This window comes from Anomalospiza imberbis, chromosome 8, assembly GCF_031753505.1.
Source record: "Anomalospiza imberbis isolate Cuckoo-Finch-1a 21T00152 chromosome 8, ASM3175350v1, whole genome shotgun sequence".
Classification (NCBI taxonomy): domain Eukaryota; kingdom Metazoa; phylum Chordata; class Aves; order Passeriformes; family Viduidae; genus Anomalospiza; species Anomalospiza imberbis.
This window is the reverse complement of record NC_089688.1, coordinates 18461057-18488939: the sequence shown is the minus strand read 5'-3', so window position 1 is coordinate 18488939 and position 27883 is coordinate 18461057. Positions and strand designations below refer to the sequence as shown.

Sequence of the window (27883 nt, the reverse complement as noted above, 5' to 3'; positions counted from 1 at the left end):
AGGAGTGGGGCTGGGAGCTGCAAAATATCATGAAGGCAGCAGAGGCCTGACAGGGATAGGAGTGCTCCCCCAAATTAACGAGGGGCAGGGATGCCAGCCAGAGAGATGCATGAGCCTGCTGTCCAGGGAGCTGCCAGGGAGCTCCTCAGGGTTGTGCCTGGTGAACAGGGGGGCTGCTCCATGTTGCAGGTAGAAGCCCTCTCCAGTGGGACTGTCTCCACTCTACTGGGAGGCAACACAGCCACAGAGTGGGCTGGCAACTCCTCTGACAAGGAGTGGATGAGGGGGGACCCTCAGCCTCTTGGGGTTGCTGTGGTATGCCCAGGGCAAAGGGAGCACAACTCAGTGCTGGCCTTGGCAGTGGGGACTTGGGGGCTTTGTCCCTCCTCTTTGGGATCTCTGGTCTTTGTGGGACTGATTTTGGCTCTCAGTGGATGAATGGAGATCTCAACTTGCATGTAAAGAGGGAAGGGAAATGTGAAGGGAGTTACTTATGTGATCTTAAGGCATGGCTACACCCTGCACAAGTCCTTGCATGTCCTCTATGCCTGCTGCCCCTCAGTTCTCGTTCTTTCTTACAGGCTCCGTCAGACTCGCTTGCTGTGAACTGCTCCCGTGCAATAACCGTGGGAACTCCAGACGTGTTCAAAGATGACATGTCACAAAGAGCATGTTGCCCACACGTACAGGAACCCCCTACCATGAATCAGTCAGCTGCACAACTTGGGAGAGGCTCATCATGCTGAAATTGGCATCAGTGCCTCTCAATGGACTATCACACTAAAAATAGATCCATCTCCTTTTTTCCATGTCTGGGCTGAAGTCTAAATCATTCCCAGAGTCTGAGTTTGAGGGAAGTCCTTTAGCAGGTGGGTATGTTGGTTAGCCTTGTCTAAGAGGCAGCTAGAAGTGATCAGTAAGGCACACACAGGCAGGCAGAGCAGATGGAAAAGGTTGTGCTTAGGATCACTTACTGCAATATGAGCATGGCTTAGGATCCGGATGTGAAGGCCATGGATTTCACCTCACATGGATCCAGGAAGCACACATCCACTTTTCCCACTGACACTGAAAAATTCTTCACTCCACAAGAAGTCCCATAGGATTGGAGTAATCAAATAGGGAGGTAATTGAAGATTGAAAGACCATTGCTGCCTTTACTAATAACAATGTGTTGTTTGTAGCAGTGGACCATAGTAGAAGAAGTCCAGCCCCTCATCACAGGTCACAAAAAAACAGAGTCCAGGGGGCATCAAAGGTAACTACATAGCAGCAGTGCAGAGGCAGAAAAATTACCCATGAGATAGGCTAGAGTAGCCTCAGCCTATTTGTATGGAGCTGAAGAAGAGGTGAAATTAATCACACATCTTCTATCTGAATTTGTCACTCATCTGATGCTGGGACCCCTGCAGAAAGACCGTAACTTGCTCCCAAAGCCAGGCAATTCCTTCCTCAGTAGCTGTCAGTGCATATGAGCTTTGGGCTGTCACAGTAGGTGTTTGAACTGCTGGCCAGGCTGCTCTAAGGTTCATCTCCCCTCTTCCAACTTCTCCATCCCTTCAACTTCCACTCTACAAAAAAATTTCTATTATCTGCCATCACCCTGGGAGACAACAACTTGCAGCAGCAGTGCAGGAGACACATGAAGATGTGAGAGGGTGTTCAGAAGGGGTTGCTTTCCCTGGAGCAGTGTGACATGTTACAGTGTTCTGTATGTGCTGGCTGACTCTCATCACTGAGACCCAATGAGGCCAACAGGAGTGCTGTGTCAACATAAAGTAAATATTCTCACTTTTTCTGCTGCACTGATTAATTTTCATTTTGAATGGGGAAACTGAGGTGGGGTGGTGCCTTGATCCAGATAGTATCACACTGCATTGTCAGCAGCATAGCTTACTCAAGGATGATGAATCTTGCCTGCCTGTCTGTAAGTCTTCACTTCCCTTGTGAAATACAATGCTACCTCTCAGTCGAGGAACTTACTTAGCTAAACTCTAACCTAAACCCATGATTCATTCCCTGAACTAAAAGTTGTGCTATAATGATGAAGGATGAGATCCACCTCTGTGTGGAGCAGGTCTGTAATAAGACTAAAATACTATCTTAACACCACAAAATAAGGCTGTGCTTTTACTTATTCCTGTAGAGAGAGAAATTGCCACCATGGGAGGAAATGCAATAATGTAAAAGGAGCTCACAAAGAGATCAAATATTCATGTGCAGGCTCTTGGTCCAGAGTATATTTCCTAAGGAAGGCTGGTGGAGTAGTGTTTTATTAGTAAGTAGGAGGAGGGAGAGCTACTGACACAGTATAAACAAGCTCTGTGCATGAGCTTTATCCCACAGACATTTATCCATCCATCAAAACCATTTGACTCTTTGCCCTCTTTTCTAGCAAAAGGGACTGGTGACTTCTCCCTGCATGGGAGCAAACAAGGTGTGCATAGCAGTGATTGATGCACCTGGGGGTTGAGACAAATCAAAGAGCCTGCTTGCTGCATTTCTAGTCCCAGTGAGAAATTTATAGAAGGGTTTATGTAGATAAATAACCAGGGAGATTTATGTGAGCAATACAAAACATATGTTTTTGGCTGCAGAGATGTAGAAATACTCAAGGACTTGGAAGCTGTGTAGCTGAGGTTATTTGTAAGTGTGTTCCTGTTAGTAGGATTTATTCCGGGGCTTCATTTTACTTGGCATTGCCTCCAAAAGGCTGCAGAGCAAACAAGCATAGCAGGAGCCATCACCTCTTTTACTATGTTGTCTCAAAGTGTTTTGAGCTTTAAAACCAGAAGTTTGGTCACATCACCCCTAGCTGGGGCTGGGAATAGGAAAAGGCTGAGAGCAAGGAGAAGCAGCAGCAAAAGAAACAGACCTTCTGGAGATGGAGAATGGGTGAAGTCAGACAAGTCCCTGGAGAGACCAGCTGGGTCTCCCAGCCTAGGCACCTGGCACGGAGTGCTTACCTCTGAAAACTTTGCAATCCTGCCATGGCTTGTGTAATTTGAAGGGAAAAGAGGAGACAGTCTTTGCCTTAGCTGGAAAGCTGGGATGTAAATTTGAATTTGTCCATCAGATCAGGTGTGTCTGTGGTAATGGGAATAAGTTTCTGCCATGTATTATATTTGCCTGGCTTGGACATGCCCCGCAATCCTGTGTCCCTCTGGCTGTGTAGTATTCCCTTTGCACTGAGATCCAGTCCCTGATCCTGGCATGGGCTCATTTGTGCCTGCTGAAGGTTAGAAACAGCCACAGTGCTGTGTGACAGTGAGCCAGAGGCTGGGTGTGCTGTCACTGCTGTCCCACCATGAGAACTCATAATCTGAGGAAGCTATGTGCCCTGGACCACCCCCTCCCTGCTCCTTTGCCCTCGTGGGATGGCACAGAGAACTGTCAGAGTGGGCAGCTTGATGAAAACCTCTGGAGTCAGAAGAGACTCACAGTGGGCCAGACAGCAAAGTCACCTGCTATCTCTCTGAGGGTGTGCACCAGGGAGAGCTCACAGCCCTCACACCCAGTCCTGGCCCTCCATGCAGACCCTGACACCTCCACTCGCCTGGCAGAGGGGCAGATCCCCTATCACCATGGGATGTTGCACAGGAAATGGAGGCACAGCTGTCTGACAGCCTGAACTGCCTCATCATTTATTTTTCAAGTCTGAGCTGTTTCTGTTTCAGAAAAGAGCAAAGGAGTCATTCAAACAAATGATACCAAACTGACCCCATAAGGTGTGCACCCCAATGAACACTGATGTGCACATATACCAGCAACACATGGGTAAGACTGGTAATTCCTTCTGTTTGCATGCCACTTATCCATAAAATTCATCCCTACATATCTCCATATCCCCTGAGCCTCTCTGCTCCATGTCTCTGTCTCCTGGTAATGAGGGCAGATCTTGATGTGCCAGTGCCTTTCAGAAAAACCCTAGGCAGAAAAAAATATCAGCTGTTTCAAGATAAGTTGTGACTGCTCCTAAATCTTAGGCTCCCTTTCCCTGTGCAGGAGTGCAGAGCTTGGGATTTGCTTGGCAATCAGCCTTCCCATTGATGGGAAAGGCCCCCTGCCCTTGTGTGTGCTCACCACATGGGCCACTTTATTTACATAGCTGGGTCCACACATTTATATTTAGTATGTTTGAGAGGCCACCATGGAATTAGAAAGCTAAAAATGAAGATGGAATAAAATGTATGGAAGTTAAGGGGGGGATAGGAGAGGAGTGAAAACTGAGGAGGCTGGAGCTAACTCCAGGGCTCACTTGGCCGTGTGACCATGAATGCTGGAGTCTCCTGCTGTGAGCAAAAGGACCAGAAGTTAAGGTCACCTTTAGATATGAACCTGGATCAGATTCAGGCCCTTCTTCAAACATTCTTACTTGAATACAACTTGAAATTGCAAAACCAACCCAGTGTTATAGACTACAATAGATATATAGATCTGTCTATATTTATCCCTATTTGGAAATTTTTAGTCACCACATAAGTCTGACCAGAGTTAGGCCTGAGATTTCTTGTTGTAATGCTTTAACTCAGGTGTCTCAAGTGAGCACCCAGGAGATTATTTGCTGTGATTCCCTCCCTCAGTGAACAGCCCCCCTGCCCCCTGCAAAAAAAAAAAAAAAAAAGGAAAAAAAAAGAAGCCATTTGATGAGCTGGAAGTCGATTATGCATTCATCTTCCTCTCACACCCTGCACACATGGAGGAAATGGTGCAGGTCTGTTTCTGCCAGCATCTCCAGTGGCACACAGCCTGCTACAGCTCTAGTGACCTCTCACCTGGAAGGCCTGCTGGAGGTGGTCTGTGATAACAGCTCTGGTTCCAGCTGAAAGGCTTTTTCTTACCTTAAATGCATTTAGTAAAAATGTTGCATTCAGTGCAACTCATTCCTTCCTTTACTAACTATAAGAGTAAATTAAACTTTCATGAGTCCGAAGTACATAACTCTCCTTCAAGTTCCAGGGTCTGTTTCCCTGGTCATCCTGCACCAACAAGGGCTTTACTGGTGGTGTTTGGGTCCTGGGCAGAGCTGGTGATGTAACTGGTACTAAATTATTGCTCATGACTCTTACCCTTGGTAGATTTGTATAGCTGCTGTTTGCGGTTGGTTGTGAGCTGTGGCTACTGGGAGCAGGAAGGGCAGTGGGTGCTTCCTTGCCATGGCTGGGATTGCCCCCCACACAAGCAAAGAGGGCTTGAGGATCACCTTTGAGCCAGCTGATTGTTTCCAGGAGCTCAGTACCAGCAGTCCCCTGCCCTTGAGGAGGTAAATTGCCTGCATGTGCTCTGATGAGATGTGCTTTAATTATGAACAGACTGAAACACTACTTTCCCTACCCACCGGCTCTAAAAAGAAACTTATTGACTCCCCAGCCAGTTTCATGCTTTGCTGGCAAAAACAACAACAACAACAAAAAACAAACAAACAAACAAACAAACAAACAAACAAAAAAAAAAACCCAAAAACAAACCAAAAAGCTGGGGAAAATGAGCATGATTTTGAGGTTCAAGCAGGCTCTGCACCCAACTGCCAGCTTCTCTTAAATCAATACAAGCAGCAGTTCCCAGGAAGGTAATTTTGTGTGTCCAGGCTCCTAAAAATGCTATGCTCTGTTAAGAAAAGGTGCTGAAATCTTCTCCTCTCTGCAACCACAGCTACGGTGAGCCCCCCAGAAACCCCAATCACTCTCCTGGGAATGGGGTTTCCCCATCCACACTGGGATATCCTGAGCCCTGAGAGGAGCTGGGGCTTAGCGTGCCTATTTTGATGCTAAGGCTGCCCTCAGGAGTGCAAGCAGATACAAATTTCACTTGCTGTCCCTAGTTCAGTGGCTTAACATCCTTATGGAATAGCTGTGGCAGCATTTAGTTGATGTCTATGAAATTTCCTATGATTGGGGAACACAGGATTGTGAATCTCCTGTAGCCTATGATAAAAGTTGTTTCAACTCTGGCATGAAATTCAAAGGCAATTTTAGCCTTCTTCAGAAAGGTAGAAAACAGTAGTCTTGACCAGAGGCAAAATTCTCTTTTAGTGACTCCAAACTCTCTTACTCTCATATTTGCACTTCTAGCAGAAGTTATTCTTGCTTTAGATTTATGTCTGCTTGCAAAACTCTCAGCTTGAATCTAGCAACGTTTTCTCGTGAAACGATGTTGCATGATCTAGCTTCGGTCAGAAGCCACTCAATTTTATTCCTCAAGGTGTGAAAAGTGAACAGAGGGGAGATGATATTCTAGTTTAAGAAATATTATCTGTACTGGTTAGAGATTTTCTGGGGGATTAGCTTTCCCCTTGGCATGAGGAGAGACAGAAGTGAAGGCAAGATTTCACCTTGGTGCTCTACGGCCTTGATAAATCAGGCACCACAAATCACTGCTGTTAGAACTTCAAAATTTCACATCCCTTAATGGGTGGGAGGGGGAAGTGCACTATCTTTTGAGAAGATCCTCCTGTTTCTTACTTGCATGTTAATTTAGCAGCTCCCGAAATAGCAACCTGTACTACCTAGATTCATAATTCATAATTAAATCTGCTAACAATGTTCAGGCTCCACTGGTGGTTTGACCTCTGTGCCTCTCCATGAGCATATATCTCAAGGGATTCTTGCCCTCTTCTCAGGGAGGGCCCTGTGACTTATCCCATTAAGTTAACAGAAGGTCATATAATAGTCATAAAAATATTATGGATCCCTCCCACATTCCTCACCCATGGCAAAATACTGCAACGGGGAACAATCAGTGCTTTTTAGCTGGGCATCCAATAAATCTGGAGAGGTATTATAAAGAACTGAAGCTGTACAGCTGCTGGGGTGGAGCGTGAGCACAGATGGATGGCTTGGGAAATGGGATTCTTTTTTTGCCTCTATTACTGTTTGGAAGCAAACCTGTGTTTCAGGTTTTGCAATATCTTTAAGAGGTGTAAATGTTCTATTTGTTAAAAGATCTTGTTTGCAGTTTATTTGTCAGCTGTGTTATATGGGGAAGTAAATTCAACAAAATTGAAGACGTTTTGCAGAAGTGCTGTTCTGCTCGGTTGCTTCCTCAGTAGTGGTTAAGAGGCTTATTTTGTATGGGACCTACCCGAAAGCAATCTCTCTCCAAGCTCCCTGCACTGGTCCTTGCTGAAGTCTCACTGCTGCCAGATGAGCAGCTGTGAGCTTTGTCCCTTGGATCCCAGGAGCAGTGTGTAGTTCAGGCTTTTTGTACAGAGGAATTGCAATGTCTGCTACAGGCTGTCCTTCCCCTTAGTTCCAGCCCACGGAGTCCTCTCCATCTGGCTGCTCTGGCTTGGGCTCTGCTTGCAGCTGGGGACTGAGTCATGCTGGCATTGTCAGCCCAGCAAGCAGCCAGGGTGGTTCTTCTCCCTGTGGTACCTGAGCTTGCCTCATGGGCTCATTCCTTACTCTTTCCTAAGCCGCTGGGAAAGACCTGGGGGAATGTGGTTCTTTCTATACACCTGTTATTTGATCTGTTTTGAGTCTCAGTTGTTATGTGCTCCTAACTTCTGGGTGGGGTATTTGGGGTGAGAGCTGTGCCATGTGCAGTGGGACGATGCTGGTTGCTGCTATTTAGGCCAACACAGGGTCACATAGTTTTCATACTTCTTGGAGTTCCTTCAGGGAAACTTGTCTGACACACACATTCAAACTTTCCTCCTTCACACTCCCCAGTATTTGCTGGAACTCCTTGGTTCTCTTGTGCTTTGTCTTGGCATGTCTGTGCTTTTGCTGAGGACTCTGCCACAATCCCAGCTCTACCTGGAATTTGGCTTCCAAATTCCCTGCTGAGAGCCCTACTGAGTCCTGCATGTCATACCTTAAGCCTCGCTTTAGCAGAACCTTTATCTATGAAATACATTACATTTTGTTAAAACATGTCACAAGGGTCAGGAATGAAAGGATGCTGCTGCCATGTGACTGAAGTCCATGTTCTGAACCCTTTGCATGCTCTCATCTCCCTGCTGTCGAATGTTTGTTGTGCTTAAGAGGACAGCAAAACAAACTTTGCCTGGCCTCTCTGGAGCCAGTTGTGTGACAGTCAAGAGACTCAGCCAGTAGTCAATATATCTGTGACTAACTCCTGCAATAATACAACCTTTCAAGATTAACAGTGACCTTTATAGGCTTAAGTGTGTTTCTTTATGACCAATAAAATGTGGTCATGGCTGTACTCCCAATGATTTCTCTATGGATGGCAAGTAGCTGGAAGAAGTGTCTACAGACAGAATTAGCAATTTGAAGAAACTGAGGTATGCTCCTGCTATTGACCCTTTTGGAAAGTTTCTGCAAGCATTGAATGAACAAAGGAGCAGGCTGCCAGTCTGCGTGGCTGTTGAAGAAAGTCTTCATGATGCTGGAGGTCAGAATCTATCAGAATTTTATCCAGAAGTGAATTAATATGTTGACAATGTGCTGCAGGGGTAAAGTCACTTGCAGTCTTAAGATTTTTCTCAGGAACTTCTTTTGCTGCTCATACAGTTTTCAGGGTAAAAAAATATATGTGAAGAGAGCAGGATGAGAGACAACTCCAACTCTTTGATGGTTAGCCTTTTGGATAAGCTTCAGATTTTAGCATGGGGGTGCCAGTCACACTATCTAGGAGGGAAGTAGATAGTCTAATTTGTTACGTCTGCAGGCTAGTGGGCACCCTGTGCCACAGCTTTGGGCTGTGGTGTGTTAATGAGGAGACTCAGCTTTGCAGGGAGTCTGTGTCCAGGCTGGCACCTCTGGGATGCACATGCTCACTGCCTCACAAGAATGCACTGGGGACATCTCCTGTGCAGGTATTCTTCTCCCTAGGGCTGGAATGAGCAGCTGTAGATCAGTTGCTGTGCAGTTGCCCTTCCTTGGAGGGTGTCTTGTCAGCAAGGTGCTGCCCAATGCAGAGTGAGAACTCATGCAGAATGATCTGAAGGGATCCTGGCCAGCCTCAGCCTTGGACGCCAGCTGAGGATCAGGTTGGGGGCCCACTGTAACCCTTGCTCAGGCAAAGGCCAGGCAGAAGGAGAAAGTAGAACTCAAGAAAATAGTTTCCCCAGGGAAGCTCCTGCAGGAACAAAAAGCCAAAGCCTCTGTAACAGAGCCAAACATCAATGAAGGAAAAATCTAATTACCCCTTCTTGTGGGGTTTGCAGTACAGGAAATGTGGCCCTCTGGGACAGATGTAAATATAGGCATAATCTAATGCCATACTTGCCTGAACTCCCTGAATTCAGGATCTCCCTATTAAGCAGTCAGTTGGTTCTAATGGGAGGTTTTGAGCTGGAGATGGTGTCTGCTCCCCACCAGTCTGTGCAAAGTGCAGTAGGTTAAGGCCAGGGACATTGCAAAATAATTGGCATGAGTTACTTCTCTTGATTCTTTTAGCTTTCCACATAATGTGATGATGACCTCCTGGCTGTTTCCACAGCTATTGCTGGAAAGAAATGTAAGAAGGGAGCCCTTCAGGTGTGGGAAAGTGCCCGAACAGCAGCCTGTGTGTCTGTCCATGCTCCCTCCTGGCAGTGCTGCAGCCTATCTTCAGCAGAGATCTGCCTCCATTTGAGAGGAAATCTCAATTTGGATTTGAGAACTGCAACACTTCGGTCTCTTGCCAATCCTAGTGGTTTTTGCTTGTGATTTGTTGCTGAAATCTTGAGAGCTGACAGGTCTGGATTTGCTTTCCAATCCTGCCTGTGTGAGAAGGTGGGGTGGTCCTGGCATGATCAGTGCAGGTCCAGGACCCAGTTTCCACAAAGGTGTATAAGGTTTGTTGTTTCAAACTGCTGAGAGGTGCTTAAGTGTAGCCATGTGAGAAAAGATGTTGGAGTGCATCAGACTAAGGATCAAAGAGTCTTCAGCAGCTGAGATCTCCACAACTGTTGTTACAGTACAATACACATGGTCACTTGGAAAGGCTTGTCAGCAATGGAACCTGCCACTGAGCAGAGACTGCTTGAAGAACCCACATCGCTGGTTTGGGCTCAGTTTGGCTTCCCAGCCAGAGGGCTGGGCCTTTAGGAAGTAGTGTGCTGCCTGAGGTGTGCCAAGGAGAGAATAGATAAATTTCCCTTGCATGGGGTAGAAACCCAGAAGGCTGGCTGCAGGGATAGCATTTAGCAGGCAAAGGACTACTTCAAGTGTCTTTTGTTGTGTTAATTGACTGCTATCCAAGCGTGTTTTCTCACCGTGCTTTCGAGGACTGATCTAGCCAGATGCAAAACACTCTCCTATGAAGGAGCAGCTGTGTGTGCTAGCAGGATTTGCTTGGCTTTCAGTCCCAGGGAAAGGGCAATCTGAGTGCTCAGCTGTTCCTAAAAAATTGCTGGTGAGGAAAACAAACAGACAGACACAGCGGGGATTTTGTAGCATACAGCTGAGGATCTGAGATCTTTTCCTCCAGCAGAGCTGAGCACCCGTGTGCTCCCACACAGCCTGCAGGCAGCGGGCTCTGTGCAGGGGCTGCGTTTGAGCCCAGCCCCAGGGAGCTGCTTTCCAGCCTGGGCAGAGCCTGCAGGGCAGAGGGGCTGCGGGCACTCAGCCCCTGCAGCCTGGCAGAGGCTGGGCTGTAAGGGCAAAGAAGGGCAGAGCCCAGCCAGGACTGGCAGAGTGTGTTACTGTGGAGGTTTGGTTTACTGACCATAGAATTCGGGACCAGAAATCAACATATATCTTTTTCTATAAGATCTGTCCAGGTTAGACAAGAACTCATCACACCTTGGTCCATCCTAGAACACGGTCTTGTTCCTGCAACAAGCAGTGGAACATCAAACTGCTGCTGATGGGAGATGAGGGTAAAAAAGTAAGTGATGACCCCTTGTAAAGGCTGATTTCATTTACTGCTGAAAAACTGCCAGCCTGCCTTCATAGCCTTGTGTCCCCTGGGGACCAGTAATGCCAGTTTATGCAGTTGTGTGAGTACCCACCAGCTTCTTCAGGCTGGAGCTCCATTGCTCTGTCATGATTAACCGAGGGAGAGCAGGAGTGGGTGAGGTGATGTTACCCAGATCCCTGTTGTTCTGGGAATCACCCAGTGAGGCAGGCAGCTCCCTGTGCTTAAATGAAGTTCTTGGTAGCAGACTGATAATATCAAACACTCAGTGCCCTGGCAGCACTTCTGAAAGCCAAACTCTGGAGTGAATGACAAAGTGTTTTTCCGTCCCTTGGAAAGTACAAACTGCTTTTCTTTTTGCTGCCCCAACTCTCACTGCATGTGGGGGATTTGTTTATATTAGGCTGTGGAAAGGGAAAAAAACCTACATGTTATCTCAGAGCTGGGCAGATTAATCCAGAGGAAGATTTACTTGAGTGCAAATCAAAGGCTTAGTTTTGTTGGATAGTTCTTCACTGTCTTGAATCTAAATCCATCATGCTATCCCTGCAGCACTCAAATATTTCAAAAGAATTTGGAAAGTTTGCAACCAGACTGGAAGTACTGGGTCTATTGCTGTCTTTTTTTTTTTTTTTTTTTTCTGTTCTTAGGACTGCAACTCTGCTGTCTTTTATCTAATTTATTTATGTTTGTTTGGCGTTCATGATCTCTGAAGCCCTAAGGAAGGCTGTACAAATTAAAGGTACAACCCAAATCCAGGACATGCACTCCTAGTTCTGTGTAAACAGATTCTAAGCTGAGCCTATGTAACTAATGTGCCCAGGATTTAATGAATCTCTCACTGCCCGGAAGCAGGACAATATTTCCATCTTTGCTACACTTGTCTAGTTTTCCTAAATGTTCCAGGCAGTCATCATAGGACCCTTTGATTTAAAATGCATATGTATTTCTTGTATTCCTTGCTTTGGTGCAGAGTGGTGCTGAGGCTGAGCTCCACATCTGGCTGTCAGGCTGCAGGAACACTGAATGAAAGGGGCTGGCCTAGAGGAGACAGGGAATTCAGACTCAGCCAAAGGCACTGGGATCACATAGAAGGATAGAACACCAGGTGCAGGAGCAAGAGTGGTGTTTCCATGGGGTGATTCCAGCAAAAGGGCAGAGAGCTTAGGAGATAAAAGGTTAATTAGCCAGAGCTTGGGGTGTTGTTTGGTATGTGTCTTGTGTTGGGAACTAGCATCTTTAATGAAGTCTCTTCCTTTGGGATTTAAATGCTGGGTTCAAATAGCAGTCAGGACAAGAAGTTTTGTTTCCCACGTCACATCAAACTGCAAATGGCAAGATATCCAAACAAATTGGCTGCTCACATTGTCAGGTGCAGAAGGCTGAGAACTGCCAGCCAAGTATTTCCTGGGCTCTTTCTTTAATTTCTTAAAGTGGTTAGTGTGTGTAACGGTTCTGACTCAGTCATTTCTGCTCTGGGCCCCTATGGGCCAACTTGTCTTCCATTTGGCTTAGGGAGGGCTGAAGCAGATTTCAAGTGAGAAGCCTTTTTGTCCAGCAGCCTAGAAGCAAGGCAGTTTTCTCCTGCATGTTTTGTTCAGCTGAGGGCAGTCATGCACACTCCCAAATTTTTAAATTCTTTATTCTGTCAATTTTCCTGGCTCAGGCACCATAATTGAGAGCTGTGTAGAGTATTGCATTTGCATTGGTGCCACAGATTTCTGTCTTGGTGCTGATGCTAAAAAGGTTGCACTTCTATATTGGCATGATACTTCAGTAATCAGTGTTTGCCTTTGCTTCACCAAACATAAAACTGGTGTTTTTCCAGTGCTAATATAGGTGTTTCCTACAAGGAGGAACTCATGAGCAGTTTTTAAGATACCTTTCTCTACCATAATGGGATTGCCCATGGATTTGATGTCTTTCAAGGCATTTATCAACAAAATGTAGGATCTGCTGCTGCATTTGTTATCAACTGCACACAAGCATATTTGGGAGACACACTGTTAACACATTCAAAACCACGAGGAAGTTCTCCAACTGATTTCCTTTTTTTTTTTTTTTTTTTTTTTTGTGTGAATCTGTCCTGTTGAAGTGGATGGCAAATCTCATGAGTGTGATCAAGATGAAATCAGTTCATTTCTGGTCAGATTACAATAGTTTCTGACAACTTTCTGGAAAGCATAGATAATAAGAAACCTTTTCATAAGAAACCTAGATAAATGAGAATCCTCTGATATGGAGGCCCACCTTGCCAAAGGTTTCTTGGAAGCAACTTACCTCTGGACAGGAGGCATATCTGAGCTATTCAGTTTTCTCAGCAGCGTTGTTGAACAGGGGGAAAATGTTACCTATTCCAGAAGGAGCAGATTAGTGTGATTTTACCCATAATTTGCTGTCAGGTCAGATATTATTACTTAGGTAAAAACATGCCATTTTTTTTTTAATTTTTCAGGGTTTTTCTCCTTTTCCATGATATCTGTGAGTGAGAAGTTCAGAGCCTTGCATTCTGCTTTTCATGTTATCTTCCAGATCCACTTTATCTCTGCTCAGATCTTGTTGGCATAGTGCTCTGTGCCCATGTGTTAAGGTTTTTTTACTTGGCCCAGATAAATATTTTATTTTTGTGGACATCAGATAAAGACCAATTATTTCTATGATGTTTGCTTTATTTGGAAAGGCCCTTCTATTCCAGTCTGATGTAAAATTCATTGCTCTCATGACTGACTCAGCCTTTCCTTCCCCAAGCTGTATCCTCTATTTCTGAAGCAGGCTATAGAGATTCTGCTCCCCTGGACATCCTTGTACACAGTTCTAGAAGGTTATTTGCACTAAAAATTGGATGACACTTCATGGTTGGCTGACATGAGCACGTGTCTGACATCGTAGCTGGCCTGGCTTTAAAACCAAGTTTCCAGTTGTAGCTGCCAAAATCTTAATAGGATATATAGTATTCCTGCTGATGGCAGGGGTTATTTTCAAAGGGGGCTCAGATGGAGGGCTTGTTCTGTCTCCAGTCCTTGGGATTAGCAGCATTCATGGATATGTGTGAACATTTGCAGACTCAATGTGAAAAGCCAGACTGAGGATTTCATTAAGTCTGTAATCTGTTGTCATTTGGCTGCATATCTATGGCTGCAAATAAGCAGCCATACAGTTTTTTTTCCAAAAATTTACTTCCAGGCTAAGATCTATTTGTAGAAAAATAATTTTCCTATCTAACATTTCTTTGACTTCTTGTAAAGATGTTGTGCTTTATGTATGGCCTAAGCCTCTTGTATAATCCCCAAGAAACAGTTGTAGTGCCAGAGCTGACCCACCTACAGTACTGGTTCCAGCCACCATGGGAATTTACTGACCTCTGCTTTCCTCCTCATTTTTCAATGGTTTCCTATTCAACCTCTTGCTTAGTATATTCTTTCATGTCTTTGAGGTTAAGCACTGTCCAACACCTTTGAGTATATTGAATTTTTGAGGGAATTTTAGAGCTTGAATAAGTTATGCTGCCTTTGTATTGCCTTTTGAATGCTCTGCTAACTTATTTGTTGTCCTAGTTAGTGCTTCATCCAATTCCCTGGCAGATGTTTTCTTAGATTTCATCCCCTAGGAGGTGCTCTGAGATAATTTCCCACTGTTGATGATTAATTGGCAAGTCTGTCTTCTGTGTTTGCTCCTTAAATTCTTGTTTAAGCTACAGCAGGACAATGTGCTAGTTTTCTTTTTTGCCATAATGTAAAACTTGACAGCTGAGACACTCTCTATAAAGTACGATCTCTTCATCTAGTTCTTTTGTAATCAAAGCTTGGGAAAGAGCAGGGTAAAAAAAAAACTTTCTGGAAAGAGAGAAAGTTGCAGCCTAAACTTGCTAAAACACAGGAGTGCATAATGCATTGCTTAAACTGTAAATCCCAGCAAATATCCTTTCAGAATTTGCTCTGGGATTGATGCTTGGCAGCAAATCATGGCTGAAGACAGGGCTATTTTTGGCCCAGTTAGGATTTCCCTTCGTTTTGTAGCCAAGTGCAAAACCACCATCCAGCTGTATTGCTAGATATACCACTGACCTTTTTTCCTTATTGGACCACAGTTTGACTCTTAATTGAAAGTGCACTATAATTACACCTTATGTCCCAAACTTGTCTGTCTCATGAAACCAGTACAACATATTGGAACAATCTGTTCTCAAGTGATACAGAGCAGACTCTGAGGAACCACTGTCTCTCACCTCTGCCGCTGGTGGTGATTCCTCCAGGACACCACAGCTAAAGCTGCTATTGAAGGAGGTGTTCATTTGGGTGTGAGAGGGTGGTGAGGTTGTGGCTGGTTTCAAGGGAGTTTGCTCCCCCTCTTAACTGACCATCCAAAACATTCCCGTGAAGCAGAAGGAAAAGGTCATTGGAAAAAACTTCTTTGAGATCTCTCAGCAAGAGGAAGATACATCTGTAGAAAATGGAAGTTCCTTCAAGTCTGCTGTGACATCTGCACAGGTCTGCAGAGCAGTGTGCACTGTTTGTGTCAGTACACCTTGACACTGGCTTCAGGACTAGAATATTTGTCCTGGTTGCATTTCAGCCCTGTAATATGAAAAGTACCAGCTCCACTGACCTCTCAGTCACAGAATGGGTCAGGCTGGAAGGGACCACAGTGGGTCATCTGGTCCAACCTTTCTGCTCAAGCAGAGTCATCCCAGAACACATGGCACAGGATTGTGTCCAGGTAGTCCTTGAATATCTCCAGTGAGGGAGACTCCACAACAGTTCAGGACAATCTGCTTCAGTGCACGGTCACCTTCCTCCCTCTCAAAGCCATCCTAAAGGACAAAAGGAGGTTGTTACATGTTTGGCTAAATCTCTGAATCGGGCAATTAGAATATCAGGATTATGAGGACATAAATATGCTGCTTGGTTTAGCATGTTTACTTTTGTTTCCTGTAGTTCTGATGCTTTCCTGGTTGAAATAAAACACAATTTACACCAGAAGGCTCAGTGAACTTTGTGCTAAGGAGTACAGTTATGTTTATATGGGGGATCACTTTAACATTGTACCTTATGCTCTGCCTAGGAAGAAGGTGCAGAAGAGTTTTGTAACACTGTTTGCAGACCTGCCACCAGGGAGTGGGAGAGAGCTGTCTGAATTTGAAGATCAGCAGTGAGTAGGATACTGCTTTCCACCTAACAAGACTAAGTGAGTAAAACATAGCTCCTCTGTGCAGCTGAAATATCTTCCAAAAAAAAAAAAAAAAGATACAGAAAATAAATGCTGTAGCAGCAAGCCAGTTCTGCAGTAGTTATTTGGCAGAGGATGTATGCAAAAACTCAGGGCTATTATTCCTCCCAAACTCTGTCCAAACTACTTTAAATGGTCTCAAGTAATGGGAAATCTGTCACTTTTTCCTGGACTCCTTGGTCTAGGCACCATTTCTTCCCATCCATCTCCATTAACTTTCCTTTGGTCAGATTCATACAATTATACCTTCTCTGGCCTTTCTTTCTCTGATTGCTCCTCTTTGCTTTAGACATGTCTATGAGAGCTGTACAAACAGCCTGGACCTCTAGGATAGTTACCTGTCCCAAGAGGAATTTGCCAGTGCTGAAGATAGGCATTTTTATCGTGATGGATGACCTTATGGAGACAAAGTGAAATGTGGAGTCTTGAGGACTTGCCTGTAAAGTTGGGTAATTGGTTGCATATGAGGCAGGTTAATCACTGTCATAGTCTTGTGTGTTGAATGTACAAGTGAAAGGTTGCATGGTGGTTTGGGGCTATCTAGAGGGGATATACAGAGTTGAGAAGAAGCTGTGCACACAAGATCAGTGTGGCTAAATGGTGAATGCTGGTTAAAAACTGGGAACACAGTATAAAGACTGTGCAAATCGTGTCCTCAAACATCAGCCTTCACTCAAGATGACATGGCACTGACAGGTATATGTTTGTCATTAGTGTTATTCTGGGGGAGTGTGAAGGAGCTGTGCTGACCCCACTTCAGGTGGGTACCTAAAACCAGGTAGAACTTGATGCTTCATTTCTCAGCATAGCTGTTTGTGGTCTTTAGCTCTGTGTCTTGCTGTTTTGTCTGTAAACAGGGGGATAATTTGCTGCCCTACCTTCACAGGAGCTTATTAAATGCTGTGTTCGTTGGGCACTGAGACTGAGGAGTGGTGAGCAGGATACATTAAGGGAGGTGAAAGTAATAGCATTGTGCAGACAGCAGGGCTTAGGAGCCCATGTTGAGCCATCAAGAGGGAAGAAAGTTGTGGGGAGCTGTTAAATGAGTTTTACCTTTCCTGTGTGCTCATGTTTTGTGGAGCAATAGTCCATGACCTGTATTTTAATGCTGCCCACACTGGATGCTTTTCTCTGCTGTTCTAAGGGTGGTTTTGGCTCTTGATCATTTCAGCTCAAGTGGGGCTGGATATATAAATGCTGTGTGATGAAGCATATGAGGAGGATACTGGGGAGTTGGGAGACACAGCTGATGCTCTCTGCACAGTGACTGTTCCAGGCATTTTTCCTCTTCAACCGGGCTGCACTAAATCAAACTGTCTGGGTGAACATAGGGACAAGGTGACAAAGAATAAATCACTTAAGAAATGGCAAGCCCAGAATTATGGATGTTATTTCTGTCTAGTTAATTTGAGAAACCTGATGGGGAACTGTTTTGTCTATTGATGGAAATAGTTTCCCTGATAAACTATTTGCAATTACCTGTTAATTGTCTTCCTTCAGCTCCTGTCATGCCATCTGGAAATCACCAAAGCCTGGCTATTAACAACTGGCTTCTCAGCTCAGCAGGAAGGCTGGGCTTCTGATTTGCTAATCAGAGTATCAGGCAGTCACTGTTGCTCCTCTTGTCTGGGCTTGAAGTGTGAAATACAGCATGATTATGGTTGAGGGCAAGATTACTGCACGGGGCACTCCACATTTACCCTCCTGTCTTGAAGAGCTGGCTGTAAACACAACTCAAGTGAAGCAAGCAGGGGTTGGTTTCTCCCCTTTTCCCAGACAGGATAATTTCTGCTTGGTATTGTCCAAGATGCTTGGGAAATGTGCTACTCTGCTCCTAGAGCAAGCCGATACTGAACTTCCAGTTCATGCAGTTTGAAAGGTCTGGTGGAGCTTTCCCATCAGGAGGATTAATTTATCTTGGATTTTCTCGTGTCTCTAGAGAAGACAAAGTAGTTCAGAGTTTTCAGTAGCTAAGAAAACCTTGCAGCAAACAACTGCAAAGTCACACTGCAAACTTACGCACTACTTTTCCTGGGAGTTCTGTATGAGGGCAAGTAAATGAAAAATGTGAACTTTTTAAGACAAGATATTTGTAAGCTGTACATTCCCAGGGAAAGCAAAGATGGCTTTTCCAAATGTGAGTGATTTGAAAGCCTTGTCTGATGGGCCACAAACTTCCGCTAGAAAAAAATTCGGCAGGAGACCACACAGGATAAACTTCAGGCAGAAATCATCTTACTGGAAGGAAAAGGACTCAAAACTCAGGACCTCTGGTGGGAAAAAAGAGTTAGAATTGTAACAGGATATTGACTGCTCTTCCAGTGCCACCGCTCCACAACAAAACTGACAGGAAGGAGTAATCCCCTCTGCCTTGCTCACTGCATTGGGCAGGGACATCAAAGGCTGACCAGTGTTTAGGGCAACAGACACACAGAAATATTTCCTCTTAATTGGCATCATGTCAGACTGGTTTCCTCCAAGGACACTCAGATCATGCTGGTGACCATTGAACAGGAAAACATCACATTAAAAAAAATCTTCATAATTTTTTTTTTTTTGTATGATGCTAGGCATTTTTCTTTTGTCAGAAACACTGCAAGTGTTTCACTGACTGGTTTATACAACTCAGATTTTGTTCAATGAAAAAATACTTAGTTGCAAATGTGGTGTGTATTGTAACTGCAAATTCATAAGGAAGATGAACAAGTATGCTTTGCTCCTGACTAATATGAGCATTTGCAAAGAGAAAGGAACATTGTTAACCTTGCACCTTTGCTAAAATAACTCAGCCACCTGGAGCTCAGTTTTTTCTTCAAAAATAATTATTACTGGGGAATAAAAAGTCTGCAGTTGTTGCCTTATTTTTATTTCCCTTCTGCATTTTGGGCAAATTTCTCAGGGACAAATTTTCAAGCTCTTTAAAATTTAACAATGACTGGAAACGTGGAACAAAAGTTAGTTCTCTCTCATGTGATCAGCACTCAGCCGGGTGTTCAGTGCCCACAGCCACGTCCACAGCAGCACCGTGGTCCCAGTCTGCACTGATGCAAACCCGTGACCTCTTTCCCTCTGGAGTGTCCTTGCTGCAAAGCTGCCCCTGTGCTGTGGCTGCCGAGTGTGGTAGGAGCTGCCTGGGTACTTTATTAGGTTTAATTTCAGCAAATGCTGAGACTAAATCAAAATGCAGGATTCCCACTTCCTTTTCTTCGCACTTTCTCTCTTTTGCATGTTGAAGAGGTAGAATAAAACTCACAGGATTTGACAATGCCAAAGTAATTTCTTCTCAAATTTGGCCTATGCTTCAGGGTTTTAGCTGAAGAATAGCTTTTTAGAAGAATAGTTTTTATCATTCTTCCCAAGAGTGTACTTCTAAACAAATAAATATTCTTACACCAATGTTTACAATCAGAAGGGGCAGCCAGAAAATTTGCAAGCAGTGAAAAATAAATTGGCCAGTAAGTAACTTTGCCAACAGGGAAGTAGAGGAAAATAAACAGCATCTATTATGGAAACGTATTTTATTTGAAAGGTGTTGTCCAGTCCAGACTCTTGAAGACTTATCACCAGTGTTGAGGTGTCCTGGCTGATATCGTTGATTTATGTTTGAACTTGTTCCCATTCATCCAAGTGTTGAGAAATGGCCAGTTTAACAAACAAAGCCTTTTATTCATAGCTACACAGGGTTCATATTGCAGTTTTGTGTACAGATAATTACACTGTGTATCTTGACACTACCATTTTTCAGGTTTGTTAATAGTTGCTGTTTGCCAACAATTAGTGTCTTTTCTGGGGACTTAACTGCAGGCAGTTGCTTTCTCTGTAATCATATTTGCTTCAGTGAAACAGTTTTATTCTGATTTTGAGCATATAAGACCACTGATTTATTCCAGGGGTCTGCCTTAAAGTTTTATTTGAGTAGGTCTGTGTGATTTACATGGACTAATCAGGAAGAGAGCTCCAGCTCAAACACTCCTGAATAATTAAAATATCATTGAGAGATCAAAGACATGAAACATGGATCAGTCCAGTAGGATCTTTGGGGCTGCACCTCAGCTATATTAGTGGCCTCAGCTCCTGCAGGACCAGCTCTGCATACCAGGTTTTGCTGGTCAGACAGTCTGTCATTGGTACAGACCTGAGAATTTCTCTTCAGACTTGGTGCCTGTCCCAGAAAGATCCATGAGGACAACAGGGAGGCATTAAACTCAGTGAATGGCCTCAGTCTGGTAAAACAAGATGAGACTCCTGGTGTGTGTACTGCAACTTGTGATTCAAACAGGCATTTCTGTTGTTATGAGTGCCACTTACCTTCCAAGTGCCTTGCCAACTTTATTAGCTCACGAGATCTTTGAGGTACGAGAAGCTTGTTTTTACAGACTGAATTGGTTTTTCTTTGCATGCTTCAGGTGAGGGGAGATCCCTTTAGCCCTGATGCAATGAAGAGGTGGTCATTTTGTGTTATCTGCAATTATTATTTTCTACTTTTATTTGGATAAAATTTACTTTACTAGGAAGTTCAGGTCTCATCACTGCCAAGTCAGGGGTCCATGTTTCATGTCCTTCATAATATGTAAGGTAACATTTCTTTTTGTCAAAGTATACAATATTACATCTTTAAATCTCATTTTGGAGGTGCTGTGTAGCTCATTATTCCCTTCTGGTACCCCAAGATGCCTGGGTAGATTGTGGTAATATCAGCAAGGAAGGGTGCAGACAAACCATGAGGCTGTCAAGCAAGAGGTAGAGATGTCTATCTAGATGGAGTGGAGGAGGTAGCTGCTAAGCCAGGACAGGCTCCCTTGTGCTCAAGGGGTCTCAAGAAAAAACTGCGTGGCTCCCATCAGCCAGTGCACAGGGAAAGTGAATCCTTGTGACCATGGGGCCAAGATGAGATAGTAAATCTTTCAGAGAAGAGGGGAACTCTGGTTTAGAAGTAAATACAGGAAAAAACTTCTACATTTATTATATGCATGTCATACATCAGAGACCAACACATTTACTTGAAAAGGAACAGGCATCTGTTCAAAGAACCCTCCCTTCCCTGGTCAGTTGAATTTCCATCACTTCAATCACTGTATTCAGCTTTCCTGCCTATAGGAGAGAAAAAGGGCAGTGAGAAGGGCAAATAGTTGGAACTTCTCATCTTCCGATTTGCTTTCTGCAAATGCAGCACTGGATCTTGTCGGTGGGGAGGATAGTGCTGGGAGTAGAGCAACTCATCAGAAAATCCTGTCAATTTTTCATCAAACCTTGATTTCCCCCCAGCCTGTAGGAGGTCTGGCAGACAGGTAACAAAGATGATTGTTAGCTCAAAAGCGATAACTCTCACAAATAAGAATTTTGAATTAATCAGAGCATCTTGGTTTATGACCCAACCATGGACATGCAAAAATCATAAAAACCTCCCTTTGTTGCTGGCAATAATTCTGAGTCTGCTTTAGAAATGTTCTACTCCACTTATTTATCTACTGTATCTTGGATGGGAATTTTGTCTTATCACCTTGCCTTACATGGTGTGCAGGCAGAAGAGCTGCCTTGTCAGGAAAGAATTATTATTTTTGCCCTTCTAGGGACATGGGGGACATTTAAGTGCATCTTTGTCTTGTGGGTGAGCACATAAGAAAGTGATTAGGCACAGAATTAGGAGCTTAACATCCATTGCAAAGCAATGCATACCTGTGTTTGGTACACTGACTGGCTTCATAAGATGGCTTAATTTTTTTTGTTAACCTCAGCTCCTTGGGCCATTGTTGATTGTGTGTGGAAGTATTAATCAAGTGTGTTATAGAGAATAATTTTGCCTGAGGTTTTGGATCTGTGCCATGTAAGGAGAATATTTGGGTGGCATTAAATACAGTTTAAACTTGGTTTGTGCTCACTGTGTGCCCTAAATTGATCAGACATGTTCAACAACTATCTAGCACTCCAAAAGCGTCATTGTAAATGAAAAGTTTTGCATAACTGTGAAAAGTAGCTAATTTGTTAACAGCCTAGTCACCAAATTCACATAACTTACCCTACTTCTGCATGACCCTCTGTCATGCTGAGCTGTGGATGGTATTGGAGAGCAGCTGCTTTAGCAGGACAATCTGCAGGACAACAATTACTGAAGAAGGGTAAATATGAGCTGTCTTCCTCATAGTTAAAAAGTTTGTGAATGGTCTCTTTGTCATATACATGAGTATTACAGGAACCTCTCCTACTGACCAGCAGTTGAGAATCATTCTACAGAGACAAAAGTGAGATACTGACAGCCTTGACTAGTACAGGTTTGTTGGACTAGCCATATAATGATTCTCTGGAAATTCCTTTCAACAAGGACAATTCTGTGGTCTAGGTTATATTGCTGACAGAATATTTGGAGCTCTTGGTCAGCTGGGAAATGGTTAAAATGTTTTAAAGGTTTTTTTTGTATTGGTTACTCACAAATGAAATACAGATGTAAAACAGCTTGAGCTATAAATCTGGCCTCAATCATTCCTAACATTTCAACATTATACTGTGCAAAATGGCCTCCACTTAAGTAATTTCCAAATGACTGAACTTCACATTTTTCTTCTGTTATTGTCATCAACCTCACCAGAGTCATAATCAAGGAAGAGCAACTAATGAGAAGCTGCTGGTAAATTTGGCATGTCTCAGTCACTTTCATATGAATACCTGGAGAAGACTGAGCATCTACAACAGCCAACATGAATCAAAAACAAAACTAAGGATAAGAGCATGGATGTGAGCTGTTCTTTCAAACCATTCTATACAATCAAAATAAATAGCTCTGTCAGTGTATACAAAGCAATAACCTGACTCACAAACAAGGTGAACCTTTCCAGTCTTGTGTTTCCACTATTGCACTCTACAACTAGACCTAGAAAGACAGCTGTCATCTGCACCTTGGTGAGCATAATAAGAAGTGACTATTTTGTATCCAGCACAAGTCTGCTGTTTATATTCATACAGTTCAGCTACACAACTGATAGAGAAAAAGTTACAAATACTTTGGTGCTCCATTAGATCTCTTTTAAGATTACATACATCAAGATGGCAAAGAATGATAAAATTAGATTGTTCTCTTGCTGCAGATATTGCAGTCACTGACTGAGTCTTTCCACAGTTAACTCTTTCTTACACCAAACAGACGTTTTCCAGATATTTGCATGGCTTAACACATCTGTTTACATATTTCCTCAACCAGCCAGATTTTCTCACTGATTGAATCTGAGAAATACTATGGAGAGAGAGAGAGAGAATATGGAGAACAAAATGTGTGCAACATATTTCTCTTGATGTATGTTTTCATCCCAGCTGCTCTTGTAATAGAGATGTCTGAGAGCATTTTGGATGTGATGAACTGTGACCTTCAGTGAGCAATGGCCCATCCCCAATACACAGAGCTGAACTTTCTCAGACTAAGGATTGTCCTCATCCTCCCTACAGTGTGTAAGTTTCCTTTATGTGGATCTTAATGATGGAATAAGCCAAAATCCAGGTTTGAACATTCAAATATCTTGGATAACAATCTAACTCCAAGGCCCCTGTGGCTGCACTTTATGATTGTACAGAGAAGTGTACAGCTGAAACCTGTTTGTAAACAGTTTGTTGAATGAGAAGCTAAGTTACCATCTGGCCTCTTTATGCAGCTTTCCCTTTTTGCTGTTCTGCAAGTTCTTGCACATGGGAGAATTCATATTGTTGATGGAGAGTGAATTTTGAGCCTATGGTCAACGTGCAAATATCCAAGAAATAGAATTTTTTTTGCTATTTAACTTTGTAACAAAGGTAGTGTATTTAATTCAAGTAAGGTTATGTAGTCATGATCAGAAATCCTGGCACGTGTCCTGAATGACCAGGCTCAGAGATTAAGAGGTAAGTTGTGTACACTGGATAAACGTGTTGAGACACAGTTTAGGAAGCACCTGATGCTCTGGTCCCCAAGGAAAAGCTATATTGGCTCTATTAAATAAAAAAAGGATAAATCCCCACAATCTGCCTAGAGGAAATTTGTAAACAGAGGAGCTGGAGAAAAACTATATTGAAAAATTGTTCACTAGTCTTAATGATTTAACAAATACAGTATGGATATTTCAGTAGTGGAGAGGATGATGGGACGTGTGTTAGAGAAGGCTGGATTGAATCCAGACCTCTAGCATGATTTTCTGTGACAGTTTGGTTAATTATAAGAACCACATGAAAAAAGGCACATAAACTTCATCATGTTCTGTTTTAAAACTTTCCCCAGAGCATAAGTCCTTCTTTAAAGGTTACCCTCTGATACGTAACACGTCCCGTGTTGTTTTGCTAAGCTATGACTCTGTAATAAGTGTTTGAAATTTACAGCTTCAGTTAGTCATAGACTTGAGAAGTGTTTATTTTTTCTCAGTTGTTCTTGCTATGTAATGAATGTAGCTCACCGAGTGCTCTGACTCCAGCCCTGGACTCTGGCGGCCGCCGCCTTTCCAAGAACAGCGCATTGGCTGCAGCACATGGCAGTGCGAGTGAGGCCTCTGCCGAGTACTGAGTCGTAATTTGCAGGCTGAGGAGGAGAGGCTAGAACCGAAGTCACACAAGGTCATTTCTGGCTGAACTGAAAATAAAGCTCATGTTTTAAAGGCAGCTTAGGAAAATTGCAGCCATTTATCCATATTGGTTTGCAGAAAGAATCTGTCTGCCTATTTAGATGCAGTGGTTGCAAAATGGGGGGTTCCTTTCCCATAAGTAACTCATTTGTTTCGGTGAGTTAAAATTCCCTATTTGGATAAAGGTCTGTGACTGCTGGCAGTCATTGTGATTAGTACCATGCTGCAAACAGCTCAGGGTTTCTTGCACAAAGGGAGCTGCTGTGCATGAAGGATACTGGATCTTCTTCAGGAGACTTCAGAAGCATGTGTTAGCATTTTGAGAAAAACTGAATATACTTTATGAGAAAAGGAAATGTCACCATTAATACTAGATGTATGTTCTGTAAATGACTAATACTGCAACTAAATCCAAGTTAAAACTATGCTTCTGGTCATCAAGACTGATTAGCAAGTGTTTGCTATTAAGTAGTTGATTTATTTAGTGTTTCCATAATGTTCTTAACAATAGCTGCATGACACTTTAAAAAAGATTTCTTTCAAAGAAGATCTTTGTAGTCTTTTGCTGTGGGGAGAAGCTCAAGCTCTGTGCCTTGGCATGCTGTAGTGACTGTGCTTGTTAGGATTGCCCAAAAATCGCCCAAGGATCAAGTGGTGCTGCCTTTGCCTGCTGCTCAGCTTTCACAAGCCCCAACTGCAGGTGGGTCCTTTCCACAGACACCATCTGGTATCTCCCTCTACCGGCACCATGCAGGTTTATATCAAGGTAAAAGCAAACCTTAGATATCACCAGAGAATCCCTTTTAGAAGTGCATTGAGACGGCCGTGAGCATGGGCCTCTAAAAATGCAATGGAGGCTTCATTTAATTACTGTGTGTCCAGAACCTCTGCTCTGTACAGCCTGTAGACATCTGCCTTTGTTGCGGTGTCAGGCAGAAAAAGCGCCCAGGGCATTTTCACTGCAGGGGCTCCACTGTATTTCCTGTGAGAGGCTTGAAACTGCCTGCTTAGGGTTTGGCAGCAGCCTGAACTGATAACTACTGGCCACACAGGCTATGGGACACATGGACCTGGGTCACAAGGTCTGCCAGGAACTCAGGGCTCAGGGAATAATCTCACAGGCTGCATTTCAGTGTAAATTATTTCCCTCTGAAAAATATTCCTTTTTCAGGGCTTTCCTGGAACATAAAATGTGGCCCTTAGGAGGTGGAGGCTGCTTCAGGCTTGCTGATTGGATTAAAATATAATTATTTCCTCCTCTCCCCAAATCACTTGGTACCCAGCTGGGGATGCTGCAAAGAGGATGCACTCCCCTTGCCCAGGAGCTGCATAGGATTTCTCTTCATTCAGCAGAATGGAAAAGAAAAATAGAGACTATTACATTAGGGACTTCTATGTTGTTGTACAAATAATTGCTTGGCATCAGAGCAAAGCCAAGTAACCCCACCAGCTCTTATTCACAGTCGACCAGCAGCAGGAAGGTCAGGTTCATTACCTGGGGGATCCTGCTCAAATGCAGGCTGCAGTCCAGCAGGGAGATGTCAAGAAAGAGTGAAGGCAATGTAATCAGCTCTGAGTGTAAAAGTTACAATCTGTTAGAGCAGGGAGCCTATAACATGCTGCAATGAGTGAAGTGAGACTGGGGCTGAAGGATGAAGGAAATCGGGATGGAGGATCTTCTGGCTTTTGAGGTTTTATGAACCTTGCAAACTGTTTTATGGGTTCACAAAGCTAGTTAAATCTGCAAACCATTTTTTTTTGTAATGTAAATCCTTTTCTTTCCAGGGCCAATCAGGTTAGCAATAAAAATAATGTCAAACAATGAAGTAAAGCTGAGTCTGTTCTGCAAAGACTAGAACATCCCACCAGAGACAGCTGAGCCACAGAGAAAAAGCACACTGTCTTTATTCACTGAATGGTGAATAAATGGATGCTTATGCTGGCTGTGATTTGGATTTGTTTCTATTCTCATCTTTATTTTCAGTAACTTTCACTCTTCTCTGTGTTGTGTTTGGTTTTGGGTTTTTTTTTACTTTGGTTTCATAAGGAAGCAAAAGTTACAAAATAAATCCATTTGTGCATGTATGAGTGCCTTTCAATCTTGCCCATCTGGTGTTCTTATTGTGGCAACTAATTTCATCCAAATTTACCACAAAGGCACAGTTCTCAAAGGTAATTGTGTTCCAATATGTTTTGTGAAAATAAGTGCCTGAAGAGAGGGGCAAGACCTTGTTAATGTTTTGAGGAAGGGGCAAAACTTCAGGTAGTTGAATTAATTAGAAATTATAAACATACTCCCCACCAAAAAAAAAAAAAAAAAAAAAAAAAAAAAAAGAAGGAAAATAGAAAGTGGGAGAGAGAAAAAAAAAAAAGAAAAGGAGGGAGAGGGCTCAGGAGAAACTCACTGTGCTGCAGCTTCAGGAAATGCTCATAACTACCATGAGAGTGAAGTCCTTATGAGAGCTTGTTGTTAACTCATAGACCTCTCTGTGTTTCTGCTTTGCTGAATGTCTCTGTAAAGCAGTATGTAACCTATAACATCTGAGAACAAATCAAACTGACAATCCAAGCAGCAGTGAAACTAGATCAGTCTGTTTGTTATTCCATGGCTAGTCATGAGAGAAACGTGGAGCTTGTTTCACAAATTGAAACATCCCAAATTATCAGCAGGCCTGTGACCACTCTGCATTTTTGTTTTTTATTGGCAGTTAACTGAAGCCAAACAGGACCAGACCAAGCCTGTTACTCCATCTCTGCTTGGCTGGAAATGTCACTGTGGTCTGAATGTGCTCCTGGAAATATCAGATGTGGCTTTGTATTGGAGGATGCTGGATCCAGAGGCAATGATTTGTGAGTTGTTCCTACTACTTGTGGGATGAACTCCCTTTGGAGTCTACTGCTTGCTCTGGACTCTGAAGGACAGGCATATGTGAAGGGAACAGTAATGTAAATGTTCTGGAGTTAACTCTGGATAATGTTGTTTTCATGTCCAAATTTCCATATAATCCCCACAATTTCAATTGTATGTTTAGGAAGAAGTAGAAAAAAGTAAAATATGTAAATATTTTTAAAAGAAAGGGAGAGCAGCTCCCTTCTGGTTCATATATCTGTCCTGCACAAATGTCAAATATTCCAGGGTAACAAGTGAGTGCTCCTCCTCTAATCCCTAAAAAGCAGCTTTGCTTGCTGACAAGGCAGCAGTTACTGGGCTGGGGTAGTAAGTGGTCTATTTTCTGCAGCTTCTTTTGAAAGACCATCCTGAATTTTGCATCCCT

General features: G+C 43.4%; 2 long non-coding RNA genes across 2 annotated transcripts; both read left to right on the top strand.

Annotated features, from left to right (window-relative positions):
• The first annotated feature begins 667 nt into the window (after window positions 1–667).
• On the top strand, window positions 668–23427 carry LOC137478065 (uncharacterized). The gene is made up of 3 exons (XR_011001382.1): window positions 668–869; window positions 15909–15993; window positions 23338–23427. It is a non-coding gene; the product is annotated as an uncharacterized lncRNA (long non-coding RNA).
• Window positions 23428–25193: 1766 nt separating this feature from the next.
• LOC137478570 (uncharacterized) lies at window positions 25194–26557 on the top strand. Its single transcript, XR_011001660.1, has 2 exons — window positions 25194–25308; window positions 26394–26557. It is a non-coding gene; the product is annotated as an uncharacterized lncRNA (long non-coding RNA).
• Window positions 26558–27883: the final 1326 nt, after the last annotated feature.